Source organism: Cololabis saira, chromosome 9 (genome assembly GCF_033807715.1).
Source record: "Cololabis saira isolate AMF1-May2022 chromosome 9, fColSai1.1, whole genome shotgun sequence".
In the NCBI taxonomy this organism is placed as follows: domain Eukaryota; kingdom Metazoa; phylum Chordata; class Actinopteri; order Beloniformes; family Belonidae; genus Cololabis; species Cololabis saira.
Genome location: NC_084595.1, coordinates 23692131 through 23717606, shown reverse-complemented (window position 1 = coordinate 23717606; position 25476 = coordinate 23692131). Strand labels below are relative to the sequence as shown.

The window sequence follows — 25476 nt, the reverse complement described above, 5'->3', positions numbered from 1 at the left end:
TAATATAGTATTTAGTCAGGTTATCTTGGACATTAAAATGTGTTTGTTGTAAGAGAACTACTTTTTCATAGCATTGTAGAGTGTAATTTTATAGACCAAAGAGGTGACGAACTGTTAGAAGAACTGCATCCGACATGTGAAGTGCTGTTGTCCTGCTGAATAATGACATGGGTTTTTTTTAAATGTTGGTGCATCTGGCCTAATCCGAACACTGAGTCCTTTATCTCTGCATGCCTTCTGTCCGGAGAGAAACCATCAATAAATACCAGCCACACATGCCAACTCCCCATGGTTGATGGATCAACTGCTATGCCTTGGGCCAAGATTTATACTTTTTTCTCTTCACACACACACTTGAAATTATTTATTAGGTGCAGGGTTTTTTTATTTACTTTTTCTTATTGAGCTCTTTTTAGTTACCTGAGCACACTGGTTTTATTTTGAATTTACCCTGTTGTTGCCTTGTTGTCATCCTAGCCTAGTCTAATATTTTCTCTACTTTGCACAGTTTTCTCTCCGCTTGCAAATCTGAAACCTGAGCTGCAACTTTCTGTCAGCTACAAGCTGCATGTGTTTGAGCATGAACTTGTTGAAATTACTTACATAACGCTGTGACCATGAATCCTTTAGTTACAAAGTGTCTGGTCACTTAAAAAAAATGCTTTTTTTTAATTTTTTTTTCTAATTTGAGCACTGTATTTAAACAATTTATAATCATATAAAAATAAATCTGGACAGTACAACAGTGTACTTATTCAAAAGTGGCTCTACTGAATCACATAGTTGTGAGACTGTCCTAAAGGTGCCATGCTGGTTCTGTGTTAACGAGATACATGGCACCACCATGATTTTGTTTTTGTTGACAATGATGAAAGATAACAGCTTTAGTTTATCAGTCTTCACCTTATACACGTTCAGTCAGTTTTGAGTTTAATCATTGTGACAAAAGACAAGATATTCACACTGGTATGTGAATGATGATTAGTTTAGTTTTTAGTTTAGTTTATTTGCACATAAAAATATACAACCGTTTTAAAAGTACAGATGAACAGTATGTAGAAAAAAAAGGAAATAAAAAAAAGAAATACAATATAACAGAAAATGTGCGGGAGGAACCAAAAAAACCCATAAGGGCTTGTCGAGTTGTCCTCCTATAATGAAACAAACAATATCTACAGAAATATGTAAAACATAGGAAACAACTAAGGAAAATAAGCTAAATTACTAGAAAACAAAAACATGAATCTAATGAGGGTGTGCAGAGAAGTACTGGAAATGAATGGTTAACCTTTGCTAAGTTGGGCTAGCAAAATGTTGTGATTTGTTTTTTGAAATTATTTGTACTCGAGCATTCTCTAATATGGTGTGGTAAGGTGTTCCAATAAAGAAGACCTCTGAATCTAATTGAAAATTGGGAAAAGGAGACCTGAAAAGGGTGGGATGGAGATTGTTTGCAGACCTAGTATTGAAGTGATGAATTTGGGAATTGAATTGAAATAAAGAATGAAAACAGGTTGGAAGTAGCTTGTGAATGGATTGATAGACAAAAAGACAAATCTGAAAAACATTTACAGCAAAAATAGGGAGAATACTTAGGGATTGGAACAATGGGGGTGGATCTAGTAAGTCTATCTGAAAATGTGATGACAATATGGTGAATTTGTATTCACCATCTAATAATTCAGACGGATACAAACCCATCCATATTACTTCTGATATTTGTAAGGAAAACGACACCGCATAACCGTAGGTGGCTGCGTGTGTTATCTGCTGGTGCTGCCTGCAGGCAGTCCTCTGTTGCCCAGGAAACAGATGGGGGATAAAAGGGGGCGCATACAAAGCAGCATAAACCTGTGGCTGGGAGCAGCTGGAGACCGGGGACCGCTGATTAATTCAGCTCTGCGCAGTCAAAGGAGCCACTGTTCCCATTAATGTCCTCAATTCGTTTTCTTTGTCCCGGGACCTCTGTGTGGACCGGACTCCCTGTCGGCGAGCAGCTGTTGTCGGCACTCCCACATCTGCTTGTCTCGTCTGCAGCATGGAGAGGAAAGGACGCTGCGCTCGCGGATCCTGTGCAGCTACTGGGCCCGAGGAGCGACCAGATCTTTTTTTTTTTTAAACTGCAACCATAATCAATGTTCTGCACACGAAGGGTGATCGCATGCTGAGCGGCATACCATCCACGGAGGAGGAAAAAATGGAGAAGAAAAGACCATGAAACAGCGATCTTTTCTGGTGATGCTGCGGGACAGGTGCGTGCGGAACCTGGAGACCTACTGGGTAAGGATAAAGAGCCCTTATTCCCAATAATTCACCTCTTCTTTTACATTCAACCTTTTGTTTTTCTAGCATTAAACCGTCTAACAGATTCAATTGGACTGATGCTGCCTGCTGTTAGGCTGAGCACACACGGATCCCCTTCATGCAGAGAGGGCCTGTAAATCAGGATAGTGTCTTTCATCAGTCAGTCTATTTTACAGGATTATCTTACATCTTACAGGGCTTTTGCATCAACACGGTTATTTACAGAAAGGCTAGAGGCTATTTGATCTTGGTGTGGGTACAGCTGTAGAAACAACAATAGAGGTCAGCTTAAATGAGCTTTCATGATAAGAATTTGCCAACAGCTGCTTTAGGTGTCTTTAAGCGTATATGAGGCAAAGCGTGGTATTCCCAAAAAATATAGGGAAAAAAAAAGATAAATGTCCTTGTTTTTTTAATTTTCTTTATTCATTTACTTAATGATTCTAGGTAACATTTCATGAGTGGTAAATTAACCTGAATTATTTCCAGATGACATGAGACCAATCTGGATGCGGGATGACACCAGCCGACGCCTCGAGGATCAGCTGTACAGGTTATGTATACACAATGGATTATGTTTGTTCATTTTTTCCCCCATTGGAGAGAATACTGTCAGTTAAGCCTTTTCTGGCCTAACTTTTACCTAACAATTTAAGCTTTCACTTGTGTCAAAAATAGTTGCTAGAAACAATAATGTGCAGGGTGGACTATCCTGATCCTTTTGTGTGTAGTGGGAGGACAGCTGTGTTGCGTATCACTTTCCTGCTGCTTTGTGTTACGTGTTTTTCTCCAGTTACACTGATGACAAAGCTGAGAAGGGCTCGACAGGACTTAAATGTACCCCTCGTGCCATTGCTCCATCACCCTCTGCCATGTTGCCTCGCAAGACTGGTACTGGATCTATCAAAACCACTGTGTGAGTTGTTTTTATTTCATTTATTTTTTTCCTTTTTCATTCTCTCATAATCACTTTCCAATCCACACAGCAACTTGTTACAGACGTTCCAAAATGAATTTATACAATGAATGTTAGAATGTTTTTGCATTTGAGGCTTGCAACGTTAAAAAAATATATAAACCGAAAAATAAAAAAAGTTGCAGGTGATGTCAACAGGAGAATGAAATCAGGCTTTGCTAGAAAACTTTGATCCAAAAGATTGAGTTTTCTTGGAGCGTTGAGGGTCATCAAATGCATGAGAATATTATTGAAATGTTTTAAAGCAAATTTATGAAGAGATATGCACAGTTTTTTCCTTCTCAGTGCATAATATAATTAAACAATTCAAGGAACTTTGAACAATATACATAAAGGGCAAGAGTTCAGGCCTGAACTGGACATCTCTGATCCTCAGTCTAATTGATGGTACAGCATCAAGAACCGTCACTCATCAGTAGCTAATCCAGCAGTTACTAACCCTGTCCAGAAATGGCTTCAGCATCTGTGGGCTTGGAAACATCTCCTGAAAGCAACCAACCAGCAAACAGTAAAAACATGCACTGTGGTCAAATGACTCAGTAACCCAGATTTATTTCCCCCCTCTTTTTAGAGACCATGTATTTCTCAACAAAGCAATGCAAAACCACATTCTGCAGAAATCATGCCGATGTGGCGGAGGGAGAAGAGGGCGTGGGGAGTCTGTGGAAATGTTTGCAATCAGCAACCTTGTACAATGACATGTGGGGGAGTGGTAGGGTAGTGGCTACAGAGGTGGGAACCAGGTTCAAGCCCCGGAATGGCAACAAAGATGAACCACCTTGGGCCCTTGAGCAAGGCCCTTAACCCCAATGTTCTTAGGAAGAATGGGGCAAAATAACAACTAAAACCAACCTCAGTCACAAAAATCCTTTTAAACGTTGTTAGAAGGAATGATGACGACATGATAAAGTCGTACAAGCTTTTTTATTCCAATTTATTTCCTGGAACTGTTGCAATCCTGAAATGCAAGACATGTATGATAACAAGTGAAATGAAAATGGTGAGAAAAAAGTTCAAATAATCTAGTTCAGATAATCCTGCTTCTAAAATTACAAGACATTTTATGGTATTGTTCCAGAAAAAAAAACCTTTGGATGTTTTTAGATCTGGAGACTAATATCTCTTTAACAGTCTACTGTGACAAACAGAAAAGAATTAATTTCTTGTCTGAATGACAAGCCACCATTCACTGTCTGCACTGTTCTTCTTGCAGTGACTGATTCATGGCGCCGTTTCTGCGTTCCTGCACCTCCAGGGGGAGAAAGTCCATGTTACACTGTTTCCTCATCAAGAGACAGCTTCTGCAGCATTTGTGTATCAGTGAACAGAGATAACATTGCAACTTTGTACGTTTGTTAGTATCTGGCTGATCAGTTTTTATCAGGAAGGCAATTTGTGAGTTCTAAGACATCCCCTCCTGTTTCTCTTTCTGTCTCCTACGGTTTTATCCCCCCTGTTTCTCTTTTGATGATCAGACACACTGTCTGCTGCCCTTTTTTATGCTGTTGCTGAGTTATTTTCGTTTAATATAAGCTTATCTAGACGTGGAACATCACCAGTTCCCGTTTTCTCTATCACTGCCAGATTTAGATTCTGAAAGCTGTTATATTTTCAGTCCTTAAGGACAAGAATATGATAAGCTGGAGTGATTTAGAATGACCCATTTTTCTCACCCTCTAATTATGTGTTATTCACACATTTTTGTTTGTTGTGAAAACTCTTAACTTCAGTGTGATGCAAATTATTTTCACTGTACTACTCACGACACGTGTAGTGTGTGTGTGTCTGTGCGTGACGCGTGTGGGTGTCTGTGGGAGTGCATGTGTTTCTTTGCATGTGCTCAATTTTGTGTATGTGTTTGAATTAGTATGTGTGCATGTGTGCCACGTCGGTTTGATGACATGTAATGAGTCCGAAGCTGAAGCCAGAACTGTTTTAGTCTCTGGATGTACCAGATAAGGGATAAAACATTATTTACTAATGATTTTAAGCATTTGCTCCAACCTTGCAGAACAGCACCTACACTTGTGTGTAGATAACAAGGACGACATCAGAAATTAGTGGTGCTCAGTTTTCTAAATGATGCCTGCTGGCATAAATTAAACTGTCCTGATGCCAGCAGCTCCATCATTTACCACTTAGGCAAATTACCGCAAATGCTAAAAATGATGTGTAAATGGCTTTTACCCTAGTCTGGTTTGTACTAACAGGATCTGACTAATATCTAACAGTACTAATGTCTGCTAACAGTTGGAGGATTACTAACCTGTGTTGCGAATGCTGACAGCTTGCATTTCTAACCCACTAACTAACCCTCTGCTTTCTGCCCGCAGTCCGAGGCTCACACTCCTCTCGCATGATCCTGCAACCTTTCTTTCAGAAATTTCCAATTCATCTTAACGATTCAAGAACTTCTGCATAAAAATGTAAAAGAAAAACATAGAGGTTACAGCATGCATGTGAAGAAGGGTTTCAGGACCTGGGAAGGGAAAAGTTATTAACCACAGGATAGAAAGAGGAACGGCATCAGCTGCTGATTTCAGACTGGGTTGACCACATACTGAAGAAGAATCTAAACAAAACGTACAATTAATATTCAAAATAAAGAATCTAATTAAATTTGGAGGCCAAATTCTCGTGTTTTACAGATCAATTTCTCATCTCAGAGTGTTTTGTGTGGTCAACCTTTGCAGGTGAGAGCCTGGCTTGTTGTCACCACAGGTAGTAGGCTGACAGTAAGACAAAAGCCACGCAAGTCTCAGCTCCAGTACTAACCTGTTATGGTGTTAATGCCGACAATGGTGAGGCTGTGACGGTCCACCTGTTCTACTTACTAACACCTCACAGTTGTTCGATCAGCTTTAGAGACAGTAAATCAACGCATGCCTTTTTGTAAACAGTGATGCTCATTAAAAAACATCACATGGAGGCTTTCTGACGGCATCGCAAGCGCGTGCATTTTAGAACTTCGTCAGTCCTATGGAGGAAAAGTTTTGCCTGTTGAAAACTATGTTAACAGTTACTAACCCGGGGATCTTATACTTGCTTTCTGCAAACTAACATACTAACATACTAATAAACTAACCAGAACAAACTACAATCACTAACTTTGCTTATTGAGGAAGTCAGTGAACCAGCCTGAAACTGAAGAGCTACGTCACGTTTTTAAGGTCTGTGATGCTTGAATGGGTGTTTAAAACAAGTGTGTGTGTGTGTGTGTGTGTGTGTGTGTGTGTGTGTGTGTGTGTGTGTGTGTGTGTGTGTGTGTGTGTGTGTGTGTGAGAGAGATAATGTGTTTGTGAAAGATGTGTATTTGTGTGAAAATTGAAAAAAAGACTTTTAAATGAACAAGCCGTCACTTAGTTTTGCTTGAAAAAGCAATAATTTAACAAAACCAGGTAGATTTTAATGTTAAATCTCAAAAATGAAGATACAATCCCAGTTGCTTTTAATTAAAGATTTCTTTGGGGTTATAATTGATCTGAGTAGCTGAGAATCTGTACTGCTGGGAATTAACACTGTGCTGATCCAAAATGTGAGAAATGTCAATTCATGCATTTAATTGTGTATTTATCCGTCATCCCAACACTACCATTGTCTTTGAATTGTACTCATACAGAAATAAAGCCTATTTTCTCTCCTCTTTATTTTCTGAACTGCTGCATTCATAACCCCCCCACACACACACACACACACACACACACACACACACACACACATTCACACACATTCACACACACACACACACACACACACACACACACACACACACACACACACACACACACACACACACACACACACACACACACAAGCAGACAAGTAGCAGAACGATACACAGAAAGCAACAGAAAGGAAATCGAAATTCTGCACAGGAACTGGCCAAAAGATCCTCAAACATACACATGCAATTGTTGGTGAATTTAGTAAGACATCCCATCTAGTTTTATATATATATATATATATATATATATATATATATATATATATATATATATATATATATATATATATATATATATATCCAGAAGAGATGTTTTGTCACATTAGGGCTGGACTTTGGTCCTAACTAGAGCTCTTATTCAACAGAAGGTTCTTGTTTTTCTAAGAGATCCCAAAGACCTGACAAAAATGCATAAACTTCTATGTCAGGACCCTTTTTGAGGATTTGACTTCAGTAATTTTCAACAACACATCTTTTTCATTGTCAACTGTGTCTTTGAACTGCTTTGAAGATTTTCCCCAGTCCCACTCTCATATTTGTGTGTGAACAGTAGCAGCACCAGTAAATGACAGTAGCAGTTTACAGTTTACAGTCAGATGACACGTGAACGTCACCACGTGTGGTATCTGGATCAGCACACTTCAATCCTGTAACACTAGTCCTGCTGCATGCTGCTCTGTTGAGCGAAGCTCTTGAGGTTGTCGTAGAAGCAGAAGTCCAGCAGGGGGCAGCATTTCCTCAAGATGGAGGAATATTCTCTTTTTTTAATGCGGGGTTACATCTATTGGATTTTTAACTGATGTGTTCTGCAAGTGGACAAAGATCTGGGATGCTGCTTTGATTTTACACAATTTACAAACAATTTAGAGAATGCTTATGTTTAGGAGGTAAAAACCTGGATGGGCAGTTTATGTTAAATCACCTCAAAAGCAATGCTTGATTTGTAAAAGAATCACTGATGGGGATCAAGGTAAGACATTGGTTAGCTGGAGTAGTTGTCAGATTTTTTTTTTAGAACAGCAGATATCCCAGTGTGAAAATGATGAATTATTCCTATACTTCCTCAGCGCTAACCAGGGCTGGACTGGGACAAAAAATCGGCCCGGGCATTTTGAGCCTAGACCGGCCCACCAGGTATTGATGGAAAGAAAATGAAGCCTATGAATGAAAACAAACGTTCTTGTGACACCGCTTGTACACTGTCTTGTTGGTGTGTATGTTCTTGTCTAATAAACCTAAACCTACACCATCACCCCTAGTCCCGTTATGGATGTACTTAGTAGTTTCTGAGTAGACCAGCAAACTTGTATGGCAAGCCGTTTTAACATTTAATAGCTAGACTGGATATGTGTTGCAGATATCTGTAATTCAATTGTTCCTAGTCAAAAAGAACATTTCAGATATTTACAATGATATATTAACCCATTTTAAACAGGGGGAACGCATTCTGACAGCGTGAAATACTGCTGTCAGAATGCGTCCCCTCTGTTTATCATGAAGGGATGCTCACACATCTTTCAAATTCATACTGCTGACTTCTTTCACCACCACAGATAAGTCCTGTGATTTTCAGGCTGGGGGGGGGGGGCCCTCGCGCGTGAGCGTAGCGACCACGCGCGAAATTTTTTGGGTTTTTCGGGTCGGATCGGGTGTCTATATGCGCAATTTTAACTCTCACATTAGCAAAATACTGGATAACTTCCCCTGCCTCATCATCATCTGGGCTTGCCTCGACGCGGGGCCCCACGGCTGCTTGAGACCCGGTTGGATCGGTGATTTTTGTAACAAATTTATCAAACAAGCCTTTCAGAGAGGCATTAAACTCTTCCATTTTCTTTAGTTTTTTTTCTTTTTTCATCCCCTGATGGAAATTTCCTGATTCTGTCTCGTTCTCTCGACATTGTGTGACAGTTTGTTCCAACTCCACCTGTCTGGATCAGAGCACCTTGTGTCTGCGCTTGGTTTGACGCAGTTGTACTGAACAACAGACACGCGCATCATTGCACATATATTTATTGATATGCACAGACTAGTACACATTTAGGTCTGTAATGGAACGTGACTGTTGATATTTATAAGGGAAAAAACGAAAAAAAAATTAAAAAAAAAAAAAACGGCCTAGGGCGCGAGGCCCCTTGGGGCGCGAGGCCCCTTGGGGCGCGAGACTTCAGCCCATAACCAATCTAACTCATCATAACCAATCGGCCAGTGGTACCAGTTGTTGTCAGGTAAAAAAAAAAATCAAATGGGCCGATGGGCCTGCCCGGGCCAAAAAAAATTAAAAAATCGGCCAGCCCAAAATCGGGCCGGCCGATGGTGATTTTGGGCCGGCCCGGGCCAAAAAAAAAAAAAAAAATATATATTTTTTTTTGGGCCGGCCCGGCCCGGCCCAAAATCACCATCGGCCCACCGGGCAAATGCCCGGTATGCCCGATGGCCAGTCCACCCCTGGCGCTAACATACCTTTCCACCCTTAAAACTGAATAGCTCTATAAGTGAGTTGGTTGTTTCAAAGATTGTAAGTGATCCCTTTCTATGATTGAGGCACAAGAGCCCGGGGTCTTTTTTCTTTGTGTTTTTCAGAGTTCTGCAGACTGTAGCTGCATCCACCGACGTGACATCCACTCAGGGACCCCTCTGCATCAGCAGCCATGACCAGTGTGACCAAAGCGTTGTTACTTTTAATCACTTTATGACAAATAACCCATATTGTTCTTATTGCGTAAAAGTATAACTCAATACTGCGGTAATGTGTGACAGAAAGGGAAAAAGGCACAGCTGAGTGCACCTTTTTCCCTGCATTCCCCTCTTGGATGTGTCTGCTCTGCACCCCACCGCACCCCGTCCCACCCAAAACCCCCGCCCCAACTTGAGGCCAATCCGATCCAGATGATGGGGGTTTCCAAAGGTAGGAGTAGCGGGGCCCAGGTCTTCACGGGTCAGCTATAATTCACCACAGAACTCGGAGACCAGGGTTGTAACGCACACAAAAACTCGAACAGAACAGCGAGACTCCACTTAAAGTCTTAAATATCACACAAAATACAGAGTTCAAAGGCAGGTATGTTGGAATGATTAATCTGCCTAATGATATTAGTTCTGAAAACACACTAGTCAGTTTTCCAGGGTACAGAGATGCCATTTGTGTCCCAGGGAGAGAGAGAGAGAGAGAGAGAGAGAGAGAGAGAGAGAGAGAGAGAGAGAGAGAGAGAGAGAGAGAGAGAGAGAGAGAGATGGAGGAAAACTCTGTGGGCCAACAACCAGTAGTTCCACAAAGATCCGATTGTTCCAGAATATTTTGAGATCACTTACTTCCATTTAACGTTTCTTTGAATCAAATATTGAATGTTACAGCACAGTGCATATATGAGCACGTGTGATTGTATGTGTGATCCAGAAGCAGCTCTGTAACCAGAGCTTTCGGTTGGAGGGAGGATGTCTGCAGACATAACAGCTCACTGACTCCAAAAAAAGGGTTTTGGTAAACTGTAAAAGATGGTGAGGAGGAAGAAGATGGGGGGAGAAAAAGAGCCTGAGAAGTATTTATTTCTGCGGTGCTGTCATCAGCAGCGTTCTACACCACAAAGTTTAAAATAGTAAATCGGCTCAAAGACAGTTCAAGGGCTGAATAGAGATTGGTTTTCCTGTGAGCTCACGTTAATGTGTGTGTGTGTGTGTGTGTGTGTGTGTGTGTGTGTGTGTGTATATGTGTGTGTGTGTTTTGTGTCTCACCTTGTATAGTTCAAATAAAGACATGTCAATAAGACTCTTATATCATTGAGGCCTCCTGTTTTGACAGTACACATCTTATTTTTGTTTGCTGTTGTCTAATACATTTTAAAGGCTTAAGCTGTGTGTAATTTTCTTAAACTGTTTATCGATGCAAATACACACATTACAAGCCGGTACAATCAATACTGACCTTTAATCTAAAAGATAACCACGAGAGACCATCTATAGCAGGGCTGTATTTCACAGAACATGCATCGCACGCAGAACTAAATCACTTATATATAAGGTGGGGGATGTTGAGTTATAAAGAAGTTATAAATAAATAAAGTGCAATGTTTTTATCACTATAACAGGATAATGATAAAAACTTCGCACATTATTGTTTAATTGGATCTATCTTTCCCTTTCAGTTGCATTTCAATTTTCTTTACGTATCTTAAGGTTAGTCCTTTCAGACGTAGACCGAGCAAATACCAAGCACTATTATGGTGGGAGACAAGGAAGTGAAGATGGGTGTGGTAAAAAAAAAAAAAGTGGGTCATGGGTCTAAATGTACAATAGAAGCAAGGGGAGTTTAAAGAAATTGTTTGTCTTGTTTCTTCCGAATAGCCAAATATTTGAAATAAAAGGAAATCCAGCTAATCTCAAAGAGGAGAACAATTACTGTTTTAACCAGATTGAAAGTTCTACAGAACAATGAAATGTCCACAGATTGACTTCTGTTATTGTCTACAAACACATAATGGTTTGCGTAATTTTGGAAACACAAAGAAAATATTGTTTAGTTCCATTCTGTGTTGATGCTTATTTATTTAACATTTGCTGCAGATTTTTGTGAAATGTGGAAAAGCACACGCTGCTTTGTTCTCTGTAGATTCCTGCTTCATGTCCCACTTTCATGCATCTGAATGTTTAAGTAATCCACCATTAAACCATCCAACGCATAATCTACTTCCATTAAATTATTTGACACATGATCTCCTTGGTCACACCGTTTCTCCCTCCTTTCTGTGCCTTTCCTCCACACACTTAGTCTTGTTAATAGTGTGAAAATGGTGATATTAAGTCAGAGACCTGGTACTTTCTAAATGTCTTCCTTTCCCCTGCCTGCATCAGCCAACATTCACGGTCTAGATAAGCGGGCGGTCAGAGAGAGGCCCAATCTGTCCTGCTGGCTGCTGAGTGATGGACAGTAATTAAAAGTTAGCTAATAACCTCTTCACACCTGACATTTCAACAGGGAGGTCCTAGACACCATTATCTACATATAGATTAAACAGCGTAATTGGCAGAGAGATAGGGTTAGGAGGATCGCAAAAGGAAAAAGGGAGAGGAAAAAAAGAAGGCCAGGCCATCACCAAACCATTATGCTGAATATCTGAGTGACACACTGATTTTCCTCCTCTGGCTAATGTGACGGAATTGAGCTGAACTAAAATGCTAAATGAATGAAGCCTATCTCGGTGTGGTTATTACTGGGGCAAACATCAGCCGTGGAAAATAACTTTAATTTCATAATAATTGCTAGATGGACGTGACTCGTTAGAGCCACAATATGAGAGTGAAAAGAGAGGGAAAGGGAGGGGAGGAGAAAGTTTGGAGGATAAATGTGGTTAACTCGGTCTGCACTGCTCATGCTCCCACACATGGCCATTTACACAACATCACTGGTAAGTGATATTATGGATTGATGACGTGAAAATGGAAGAAATTAGTTGCAATGCTTCAATTAAAAACTGAAACATTCCAGCCAAAGTTTCATGTTTCCACATCTGAAAACAATTACATCCCCCGATGATTTCTGTTCAACGATGATAAGCTATTGCTCGCTGATTACACGCTCACATTCAACTTTCTGAAAACTACACCAATAACTATAATATTAAGTTTGAAAGTAACTCATTTCCTGCTGTTTATCTTCCTGTCCAGTGTGACCTTTAGTGTGGTCATTCAGTGTTTGGTCACGTTAAACTGTCTGACATTTTCAGGAAATGACAATTTGGTGAACATTAAAGGACAAGATTAACAATTATCTTTGAGCTGAAACTGCAAAGATAAAACAGACAGCCAGTAAGCTTAGTTTAGCTGGCTAGTTTACACAACTTATCAAGTTCATTTTGTCTGTTAGAAGGAGAGAGAGAGAGAGATAAAAGAGCAAATCTTTCTTAGCCCATTAAGTCTTGGTTCAAATCTAAAAGATGTAGTAAGCAATAAGTAGCTGGCTCCTTAGAAATCATATACATTATATAAAATAATATAGAAACTTTTAGATGTCTAAAGAATGTTATTATTAATTAGAAACCAAAACACTTTCTGTTACAAGAGGGAATACCTCCAAGTAGCACTTACTTTTGTGCCTCAACCATCATGGAGACAGAATGGGGGGAAAGATTCCAGGAAATCACATTGTAGGATTTTTACTGAATGAATTGGTAAGTTCCCAGGTAAAATAAGTATTTGGTCACCTACAAACAAGCAAGACTTGTAACTTCTTCTTTAAGAGGCTCCTCTGTCCTCCACTCGTTACCTGTATTAATGGCACCTGTTTTAACTGGTTATCAGTATAAAAGACACCTGTCCACAACCTCAAACAGTCACACTCCAAACTCCACTATGGCCAAGACCAAAGAGCTGTCAAAGGACGTGAGAAACAAAATTGTAGACCTGCACCAGGCTGGGAAGACTGAATCTGCAATAGGTAAGCAGCTTGGTGTGAAGAAATCAATTGTGGGAGCAATTATTAGAAAATGGAAGGCATACAAGACACTGATAATCTCCCTCAATCTGGGGCTCCACATGATCTCACCCCGTGGGGTAAAAATGATCACAAGAACGGTGAGTAAAAATCCCAGACGGGGGGACCTAGTGAATGACCTGCAGAGAGCTGCTTAACCCACTACATGTCCAGGCCCGTCTGAAGTTTGCTAGAGAGCATTTGGATGATGCAGAAGAGGACTGGGAGAACGTTATATGGTCAGATTAAATCAAAATAGAACTTTTTGGTAGAAACACAACTTGTCGTGTTTGGAGGAGAAAGAAAGCTGAGTTGCATCGAAAGAACACCATACCTACTGTGAAGCATGGGGGTGGAAACATCATCATGGGGATGTTTTTCTGCAAAGGGACCAGGACGACTGATCCGTGTAAGGGAAAGAATGAATGGGGCCATGTCGTGAGATTTTGAGTGAAAACCTCCTTCCATCAGCAAGGGCATTGAAGATGAAACGTGGCTGGGTCTTTGACAATGATCCCAAACACGCCGCCCGGGCAACGAAGGAGTGGCTTCGTAAGAAACATTTCAAAGTCCTGGAGTGGCCTAGCCAGTCTCCAGATCTCACCCCCATAGAAAATCTTTGGATGGAGTTGAAAGCCCGTGTTGCCCTAGAGGAGATCTGCATGAAGGAACGGGCCAAAATACCAGCAACAGTGTGTGAAAACCTTGTGAAGACTTACAGAAAACGTTTGACCTCTGTCATTGCCAACAAAGGGTATATAGTATTGAGATAAACTTTTGTTATTGACCAAATACTTATTTTTCCACTATAATTTGCAAATACATTCTTTAAAAATCCAACAATGTGATTTTCTGTTTTTTTTTTGTTTTGTTTTTCATTTCGTCTCATAGTTGAGATATACCTGTGATGAAAATCATCTCATCTTTTTCAGTGGGAGAACTTGCACAATTGGTTTCTGACTTAATATTTATTTTCCCCACTGTAAGATGACAACTGTGAACTGCCCAAGTAAATCTATCAAAACCCTTTTGAGAGCCACAATAGAAAAGTGTTGGTTTGGATGGAGAGTTTAGCTTTCTCTCCTCATAAAACGCTAACCCTCTGATATCATCTACTGTGAGACGGGTGTACGTTTCCTTCAACTGTTATTGAAAACCCTAAGGAGTGTAAACATCTTTAGCAGAGTTAAAGTCAAATTAACAAGCACTGTCAACAGCCCTCATAAAAACAAAAAAAAAGCTGTTGCAAATTCATTCTCGGAGGGAAAATGGTTAGTCCCTTTGACAGAGCTAGTTCCCTCTGCCTCTGTGGAGGAGCATGTACTTCACCTGAGCTGCGTGAAATGCACAGAGGCAGAAAGGTGTAATGTTTCTTTCAGCTGCTGTTTTGCCTCTGTTTCACATTGGGCGGTAGTAGCAGTGGAGGAACGACGCTGACTCTTTCCCACAGTGACTTTGGGGTCCGCACCTGCTTACTTAAACTCAGTTGCAAAGGCCTAAGCCTTTTCCGAGGAGTCATGTTCATCAGAAAAAACATCAGCCTTGCCCTCTCTTCACTCGAGAAGAGCTAGTAGTTAAAAGAGCGGGGCCGTCTCTCTCTATGTTCAAGAAGCTCTTGAAAACTGCCCTCTTCCAAGAGTGCCTCATATTTTAAACTGCTTAATCTCTCTAACTTCTTAAGCCGCTCCTCAATGCTGTCTTAACTTCACTTGCACTGCAATGTATCATGTTTACTGGGGCTTGATTGCATTGCAATACAGTATAATGTAATGGAGGTGAAATGAGTGTTGTGTGACATGGAGATCCAGAAAGGAGCAACAGCAGCGTGAATATGGAGGCAAACTGGAAAAAATTAATCACATCACCTGTAATTTGAGAGAGACCTGCTGTCAAAATGCTCAGCCAAAAATCTTCAAGGATGTACCAATAAAAGGGATAAAAGCCAAGTAATGAGCAAGCTAAAGAGAGAAGAGAAAATATACAAGCAGGTTTGGGACTTCAATACCTGGAGAGGCAGAGGCTGTCTGGACTGGCTGGGTTGCAAACTTTGTGACTGGACTTGGGGTAGTCAGTGACCCATGTTGCCTTGCTCACAACCTGAACAAGCCACCAGCAGCAGCAGAAAGCAGCACGGAGACCAAAAATGCCAATAGTGACAGTACTGCCACCACTGCTGGGTGCTCCTGTGGAACAACCCAATGAGCAAAGTGACCAGAGACATGGGAAACACGTTGCCATGGACCGTGGAAACAAGGAACGAGCCCATCTTCAGGTTTCAGAATGCTGTAGTGCTCTTATAAAACGACACACTTGCCAATTCCTGTGAAAACAAATTTCTTCTTTCTGCACAAATGAGATTGACAAGAATAATGACAAAAGCATGCAGTATCATGTGATAATATCTAACTACCCTAAAGCTATCAAGCATTTAAGGGGAACCGCAAGCCAAGCCAGGACACTTACCTGTGCTTTCCTGACAAATTGTGGATGGCTTTTAGTATTTGACCTGTTGTTTTCACCATCTGAATGACAATTAGACTAAGTGGCCTGCACTTATATAACACCCCTTTGAGCTTGTCAAGGTTCTACAAAGCGCTTTTCTACCATTTTATTTAACAGCTTTCACCAAGTAGTTGTTAGTTTCTTTCTTCTGCGTGAGCCATCCATCAGGGGATAATAAGAAAGAAAAATATGTACAATTTTCAAAGGCAGGCAGTGGCAGTTGCTGGGTTTAACAATCGTATCCTGTTAAAGGACAATATGATTATGCTGCAAAAAAAAAAAAGAGAAGACGCTGCTGAAGCTGTATTTAGGAAGAGTGAATGAATATTGTCTCTTTTTTTTTTTAAAGAGACAATATTCTTATGGGCACTGGTTATTTTATCTATAAAATATGGTGTAACATTTCTAACCAGACTTGATCTTTCAAAATCAGTGTTGGTTTTACGCCTCATCAATATCAAGAACTCTTTAAGGGAAATGTATATATGTCAATCATTTTAGGTTTAGTTTAGCCTCTAGATAGATACGTGTGCAATTTTCCTCTGATATACATTGAACCTCTTCCATCAATTTAAAACAGAAAATATATCGAAGGTTGAGATTCCTAGTCAAGATTTAAATATTCAGAGTCCCCACAGATATATTAAGTGGATTACATTTGTGGATTCTTGAAAATCAAACTTCAGTGAATTACCCCAACTATCTGCGTTCGCTGTGAGCCATAGTTTCATTGCAGCTAAGCTGTGAAAAAAAAAAACCCAACCCATTTGGTTGATGTATTTTTTAATAGGATTTCTGTTGGTGGCAGCATACTGGCCTGATGGTTGGCCGTCTTACTTCATTGCCAGAAAGCTCCTGCTTTCAATCCCAGCTGGAGGCCTCGTCATGGAGTTTGCATGTTCTCAGGCGCTCCGGTTTGCTGCCACACACCAGAAAAACATGCATATCGTGCTAACTGGGGTTTTCACATTGACCATAGATGTGAGTGTGTGTGTGTGTGTGGTTGTTTGTGTGGGCCTGTGTTGAACAGGAGACCTGTCTAGGGCTTACCCCCCACCTTTTTCCTGAAAACAGCTGGGATAGCCTCCAGGAGAGAGGGAATATGCAGGTTCAGATAATGGATGAATGGATGGGTAGAGATGATGTATGGATGAATTTCCCGTTGTTCCCGTAGGGGGAAAAGTTGGGAGGGGATATGGTTAGACTCTGGACCACTAGATGTCCCTGTTGCTTTAGTCTAGATCCTGCAATGTTGTGTTTGGAGTGTGCATTGGAGCCATCTGTCCATAGCTTGTCTCTCCACACCCTGGGTTCATCCATCATGCCCAGAGGTACTAGTCTTCTAAAAAAAAAAAAAAAAAAAAAATCAAACACCAAAAAAAAATCCTTTATTCCCGCCGCTTCATCTGTTGTTCTTCCTCTTACCATTCTCGTTCTCCACATTTTCTTCTGTTTTCTTTTTCTCTGTTTTTCCCTTTCTCCTGCCTGAGATAAAACGATCCATTTACTGTTTATACAACTGGATTGGTGTCGTTAACAGGTGTAGTAATGGGATACCTACACTGGCAGGCAAGCTTGTAGAGGGTCGCACCCCTCCTCTTCCCAGTGCTCACACTCACACTCACACCCTCAGCAGCTATACTCCTCTGATGGATTGCACCCACCTATTCATCTAAATTATGTCACTGCCAATGAGCTATCAGTTCAATCTGGCCCAAAAGAAGCACTGGGTTTGTTTCTGTTGACACTTCCTCAGCACTCACTTCTCCAACTGATTACTGTCAGGGTCTGTAGGAAAGACGCAGCTCAGCCCGGCTCAGGGCTAAGTTTTCACTCAGCTCCATGCTTCCGGTGCATGGGGCCACTTTACAGCTGCTCAGAAGTTGTTATCAAGCAGAGGACTCTGAATTTATGGAATACAGATTGCTGTTGCACAAACGCTGACATGTTGTAAATGAAACTTTTCTCAAGGTCCAAATGACCTCACCGTTATGACCAAAAGTGACTTATCTGCGAGGGTCAACATCCAGGTCTGGGGGAGACCTAGACTCAATCAAAGTTAATCATGGAAGAGAAATCAGTCCTGTGTGACATCAAAGTCCAAATGGATTATTAAGACCGTGCAAACACAAAAAGGTGTTCTTTCACTCCAGCCATTTTAATCCGGTCCAGCCATGTTGGAGCGTGTGTTCGTCTTCTCTCCCAGCCTTCTCTGAGTGGCCCCTCCCTCTCCTCCTCCTTGTGTTTAATTCTTTTTTCTCCTGGCATCCGTTACAAATACTCCTCCCAGCTGCATAACAGATGTTGAATACTGAATACTTCTTTCTTGCTTGCTTTCTTTCCTTTTTGCTATCTTTCTTTTCTTTCTTCTGGTGGCAATGGTTGTGAATAAATTCATTACTCTGTCCAGACAGACACCAGCTAAAATGTGATGTCATATGAGTTGCAATGATATCAGTCACATTTATAACAACTATCCTGCAACTCTTGTGTCGTAGTACTAAATCTCTCCTTGAGTGGAAGTTTTTAAGATTTTCTATTGGACCACAGACAAGGAGGATGCAACTGTAATAATTTAAGTCTTTCTCATTTTCTAAAATTCCAGGGACTGAGTTTGACCCATTAAACTAATTCCTGTATCTATCATTTGACTATTGCATGCGTTCATTCATCTGAACTTGATTATGTGTGACACAATCCTCTTTTTTTCATGATGGATAAAAAACTTCTCATGGTTTAGGCTTTGTAAATAGCTGGGGGTGGAGAACTGCAAATAAGTATACACCGAGATTGTAAGAAATGAAGAGAATGCATCAGTATTATGATGTTTTTGTGATTTGCTGGTTAATTGAGCCTATCTAACAAGTTGTTGGCTTGTTATTTCACCTAAATAAGTCAATAAACGTTCCCCAGGTTACATTATTACAGTTGTAAAATGTACCCAGGGACTCTGCCTCTCTATAAAAAACCCCCCACTTGTGATCATTCCTCCTCCATACTCATTGCGTTCTCTCATCGAGTTCTCCGCCTGTGAGAGCCAAATATAGAGTGGAAGCCGCGATAGAAATAATGCACAATACTTTATTTTGAACCTACACTCTCTATCACTTTAAAAAGCACATTTTACCCATGCCTGACAGCGAGTTCACAAGCCTTACAAAAGAAGGCCCTTTCACAACATTTGCGTCATTGCTTTGATGTTGAGACATTATATGTCTCTCTAAAAACCCTACATCAGACGGGCTAGTGTGTCATCTCCTAAGCGAGAGGTACTTGACTGAAGTCACTGTGTAGACAGTACAAAGCCTCCACATTGGTCCATATTCATGAAGGTGTAGCTTTTACTGACATATTTTCTTATGGGAACAAATCACCAGTAGAGTGTGAGGATGCTGCGGTGGAGTCTGGAGTCTCTGGAGCTTTGTCATGTTCAGCTGATCTTAGTCCAGTCTCCGTGTTGCGCCTGTCCTCCGAACATGTTGTCATGGGCAGGACAGTTTCAGACCCCTTCCTTTAAGTAAGCCCCTGGGTGGATAGCAGCGTGGACAGGTTGACAGTAAGTAAGATGTGAGGTGATGAAGTTTAAGAGAAACAGGAAAGTTTGAAAAAAAAAGAAAAGAGAGAACGAGAGTGCATCTGTCATGCTTCTGTGATTGGGTATTTGAGCTTTCCTCAACCGGTCTTAGATTCAGGTGGAAGTTGATGATGTAAGATTGGAAAAGTCCATGCGTCATTGCCAAATAAGCAAGACAAACCACCTCTTCGTACTTGATTGAGAATAAAGTACCGGCTCTTGTAGCTTTACAACAAATCCGGATCATTATAGGTACATTTCACATATATTTCTCATTTCGGAAACACATTGTTATCCTTTTGGACACAATATGTCATGTCATCAATAAAGGAAGCGATTTAAATGTAAATGCTCACAGTTGACCATATTCTTGACAGCGTAACATTTCTAACCCCAAGAGTGGCCCCGTGGATCAGTTCCACTGGTTCTTTTGCTTGTGTTTGCTGATGTCATTTGTCTCTCTACTAATGTGCTTCAGCTTTTAGGATAACAGTGAACATGTGACGTGTCACGCACGTAAAGGAGTGAGGGTTAGCAACAAGTCGATAACCAAAACATGCCAGAGGAGTGAGGGTTATAAAGGTGTTGTATGCATGTAAACTGCTAAACACGTGTCTACCTGTGTGCATTCGGGTGCTTGCGCTGCAACGGCTTCTTTAGTCTGTTCAGAGGGTGAGGCATCCCTCCTCCGTCTCATTAGTGATGATTTACGCCACGGCTAGGTGAAAGAAGGCAGGATGCTCCCCCCCGTGCCATTTACACATAAACATGCACAGACTGCCCTGCAATCCTCCTTTTCTGTCTTTTCTCCCCTTTCTTTCCTTATCTCTCTTCTCATTCTCCTGCCACGCGCAGACAATGGGGCCCTGGAGAATACCATCTTGTGCTGAATTATTCAAATCAGCAGTGGCAGCAAGCCGGAGAGCAAAGGAGAGAGGCAAGAAGGTAGGGGAAAGAAAAGGAGAGCTGGAAAAGTGAGAGAATGCAGGATGATGGGGGGAGGATTTGGAGGGAATGAAACAGACAGAGATTGTAGCAGAGGTGAAACTCGTTGTCTCTGCATGCAAATAGCCTCTTGCTCCTCCGTCCTTCCCTCTCTCACCCCCCCTCCACCCTCTCTATGAGTCACCCCCTGCCCTTCACTGCTTCATTAATACACATCTGTACCCCGGCCCTCCCCTCCACCTCCTTCCTCTGCTCACTCCTAGCGAGGAGGAAGAAAGAAACAGACGAGTGGGGGAGGAGGCGATGGCGGCAGGGAGGGCGGGAGGCAAGGAGGAGCTCGACAGCAGCAGCACACTGTTGGCAGGGGGAGAATGCGCCGGTAATTAGCCAGCACCGGCACAAACGGAAAAACCCAGGAAGGAGAGAGGGGAAGAGTAGGAGAGGAAAAGAAAAGCAAAGCTTGGAAAACAAGCCTCCTGCCAGGCTGAACTCCCCAGAGGCAAGACCTGGACATGACGGTGTGCAGTCTGGGAACAAAGGAAAGAGGGGAGAGCAGGGGAGAAGATGGGAGGCTGAGGAGTGGGCCCATGACAGCACCTGCAGAGATGGAGAATCTCAGTGTGTGTGTGTGTGTGTGTGTGTGTGTGTGTGTGTGTGTGTGCAGGCATGTAGGTATTATTTTCTTGTGATAGAGAGGGATGCCTTTAGATGTGCGGGGACAAGATTCCTCACCAGAACCATGGACAGGAGATGCTCTGTTTATTTGCCGTAAATCACAATACCGTTATTCAAAATGTCAGAATATTCTTCTGCTATCACAGAATCCCTCCAAGACTGTCTGAGAATCTGAATACTCCACAGTATGTACTGATGACAATGCACAATAAATGCCTGGATCTAAGTATGTCTTAGGAAAATTACTAACAAGAGAAAAACAACAATAGGAGCTAATTAAAAATAACATTAGAGTGAGATGATGTGTTTAAATAATTTTGCTGTTTGGGCCTCTGACATGAGTCAGGTGTTCTCCCTGCCCTGTTTTTTATGATAACAGGAAACACTATTTTATCCTTGATTGTGTTAAAAAGGGATAGAATCTCTTCAGTCATAAAGGTGAGACTTCTATCTCGAGTGTGACATAAAAAATGCTGCTCATTGTCTGGTGTCTGTGGCAGTTAACTAACTTAAATACGCTGTAATGAAGTGTCTCTGACCTGTCCTTGTTAATTAGGCATGAGCTTCTAAATTTTGCTGGTGCTTTTTTTTTTTTTTTCTTCTTTTTTGACACCTCAAATGCAAGTTGTGAGTTGAGACTGTGTGTGTTAGTGTGTGGGTGTGTATGCAAGAGACAAAATAGTTTGACCCCGCAGTCCTCAGCCAGCCTCATTAGTGGGAGGACTTGGTTCATTAAATGATGGGAGTGAGTGGTGTGAGCGATACACAGATCACACGCAATGAGCCTTTCCCTATGTTTCACTTCAATTAATTCATTTTCTTTTTTTGCTACCTGCCCTGCCCTGTGCGTGATCTCTTACGCTGAGTTAATTTCTGTAGCCACATTTCCATCAACACTTGAGGATTTGAAGTTAAGCATTAGAAAATGTTGATGGAAACTGCAAGAGCGTTTATGTGCACGGAAACGCCTCGCGCAAACAAGTTCTCACAGAGCAAACATTTTACTTACAGGACGTAAACAGTAGTTTCTGCTTCCAACGAAGAAGCATGGTCAGGTCTTGCTGACATGAAAGAATAATCCCACTGAAGCAAATTTCTCATGACCAGTCATTCTTTTTTTTTTTCCTACATCCTCAATGTTTTGCTCCTTACTAAAGGCCACTGCCCTGTTTATTACAGGTATTCATAACATAATGTTTGCTTTCACCTTTTATTTAAACACCTATAGATGCAAATATAATTGTTACGCATGTTTTATTCACCTCACTACAATAAATTAATGAGTAAATAAATAAATAAATGATTAAATAAATGAATAAATAGGATGGGTAGAAGCAACTTTAGTTATACGCATGTCCTGGTAAAGTATTCATGTTCCTCTTATGGTCACATAGCAGAGCTGGATTTTAAAAACTTCAACGCTCTTATAAGTTCGAGGTGTAAAATACAAGTCCATTCAAAGCCTGTCTCCTCTGTGCTGAGTCATGACTGCAGCCCCTGACACTTTCCAGCCCAAGGACGTTTTTAATAACTCTTTTTGCACTGCAGGCATTCCTAATTCTTAGATCTTAGTTGTATTTATTTATGTTTATTGGGCACTTGACTAGTTTAACACATAAATGCAAAACAGGCTAAACAAAATTGGGTGAAAGAAATTCCACATACATGATCTAATCAAAGTTTACTTCACCTCTTTTCTTATGACAGCTGTCAGAGGCTTCAGCAGGGACCCTGGAGAGTATTTAAGCTGGTAGCAAAAATGAATGAATTAATAAAATCTATAAGCAATTCTTAAAGGGGACCTATTATGGCATCTAATATTTTAAACAGGCCTTGAATGTCTTAAAAACAAGCTTTTGATTGTTTTTGCTAAATAAATGAGAAATTCAGCCTCTGGGCCATGTCTTTATCACCTCATTCTCTAACCTCATTATCTATGAGGGATTCTGAGTGAGCGGGGCGGCTATGATAATGAGGCACTGTGCTGATTGGCTGCCTGAATGACACGATACACCGCTACGAAAAAAATGGCGGAAGCTCCGGCCGGCGGAGTTAGTTGTTGTTCTACCGGCCAGAGTTAGTTGTGGGCGTGGTTTCACGCATCGGAGGCCAACCGATGCAAATGGCATTTTGGTTTGGAAATCGCTCCAGTTGTGACTCACGACGGGAGCAGAATCTGAATGGCTCGTAGAAGCCACATCATACTGGACGGCTCATCCAGGCAGCTGTACAGACACTGCAGAATTTGGTTGCTTTCCTCCTTCTCTGAGTTGGTAGGCTGAGGGGAGACCACTTTAAATATGTTAAAGCAAGAAAAAAACGTTTTTCATAATAGATCCCCTTTAACATTAGCCTTGACAACTGAAACAAATATAGACTAATGACAAACAATATATATATTTTCTTTGTTATAGAGCAATAAAGAAATGGTCATCTTCATTCTTGTTTCTTATTCTCAAGTCAGATACAAACGATTACAAATGATTTTGAGTCCATGAAGATGAATTATGAGGCAGAGATGATGGAAACATGCGGCTGCTGTACTAGCAACAATCTGTGAACTCGTAAGCTAAACTATTATGGTATTTTTATGTTTACAGCAGAATTAAACTATACTCATAGGGCCCGATTTACTAAAGGTTTGCGTGTGTTAAAACCTGTGCAAACTTGACAGCACCCGCAAACCAAAGTGCCAGCTGATCTACTAACAGCGTGCAAAGAGGATTGCGTCTCTGAAATGCGCTAAATTGCACACGCAATTCAGTTAGTACTTTTGCCCTGATGAATAATCAATATGGGGCGTAACCGCCAGAGAGCGCTAAATACTGGGAGGGGAATATGCAAATTGCTCCATTTACCACGCGCAATGAGATTTACCAAGCCTGAAAGTAATTGCGCGTATTGTGATTGCGTCTGTATTTAATACGTTCGAAAGGAAGGTGCTAATCTGCTGCTCCCGTTATTGTGGCAAGGAGGCGACATCCAAAATCAAAGAATACGCAGAGAGATAGTCTTTATTCTGCTGCATGCTATTTTAAAAATGGTTGCACAAGTTTTATTAAAGGCCACTTTTTCTTTAGTTCTTCGCCTTATATCTTGCCACCTTCTCTTATTGTGCCCCCCTCCACTCGCCCACAAGCAGGCCAAGCCTTTGTGCCAAAACTTTGTATTTTATTGATTACTTATCTTATTGAACGTGAAATCATCCTTCGTAAATTACATTTAATTAAAACCCGTGCTTATTAATCACAAAACATCATGACCAAATCCGCTCCGACCCGCTGTGTCAGGATCAGCGCAGACAGACTGCAGCTTCACCTGAATTATGGTTCTGCGTTAAATCGACGGCCATATGGTCCCGTCTGTCACACATTTACTGTCAGTGTTTGCTATATAATATATAATATTTGCAATATACTGTGGACATCTGAATAAAAACTTAACTCATAAATAGATTGAATCAAAGCAGCTCTGTGTCTGATGTCTTTTTCTCCTCAGATCATGCCGAGCACCGCCGGGTCACGCAAACCCGACCAATTAAATATTAAAATCAAATTCAGTCCTGTGGCCCGTTTTTCTATTTCGTATTTTTGATCTGTGCCTAAAATTGAAATATGAAAAACCAGACGTTTTTCCGTTTTTTGTGTTACCAACTGCATTTATTCTATCGCAGGTTTTCTCCGATATTGCGTTTCTTTTGGTAATGTTTAAATTTCTTTGCTGTAGTTCATGAATGTGTTTATTTGCCTCTTCCACTAATATCTCTAACTCCAACTCGTCAAATTTCATTTTGCGCTTGTGACTTGTGACTGTGCTTTCCATCCACTCTCCATGGCGCAGATCTGCGCTCGCAAACCTTAAGACACGCAACACCTCATTTAAATACTGCTGTTTGCACCTGTTATCAATTGCGCACGCAATCTTAGTTGATCACCCGCAAACCACGCAACAACAGCACGCGCAAACTTTTTCAGTGCACACGCAATTTAGTACTCTTTATTTAGGATCTTAGTAAATCGGGCCCATAGTCTTCAGTTTAGAATAATAACTAACTCTATCTGTCAGGTTGCTTTCAGACTACACCAAACTTTGCATTGGCATCATCGGGTTTTCATATCACAAACACTTAACTTTAGTGTGTAATTGTGTTGTCATACAGCTGTTAGAGAAATATTTCAGTAAATGACACCTATATTATTTACAAAAGTTAAAGGGCTACATTCTTAGATTATTTGTCATTTTTTTCATTTATTTATCCTTTTTTCTGCTTTAGCGCAATATAAGACATTACTGTGTGGCTTGACCACTGA

The 25476-nt window shown here is 41.0% G+C and overlaps 1 long non-coding RNA gene across 1 annotated transcript; it reads left to right on the top strand.

Moving 5' to 3' along the window:
- Positions 1 to 1816: 1816 nt before the first annotated feature.
- LOC133450323 (uncharacterized) lies at positions 1817 to 6913 on the top strand. Its single transcript, XR_009783105.1, has 3 exons — positions 1817 to 2280; positions 2794 to 3220; positions 4494 to 6913. It is a non-coding gene; the product is annotated as an uncharacterized LOC133450323 (long non-coding RNA).
- The last annotated feature ends 18563 nt before the right edge of the window (positions 6914 to 25476 follow it).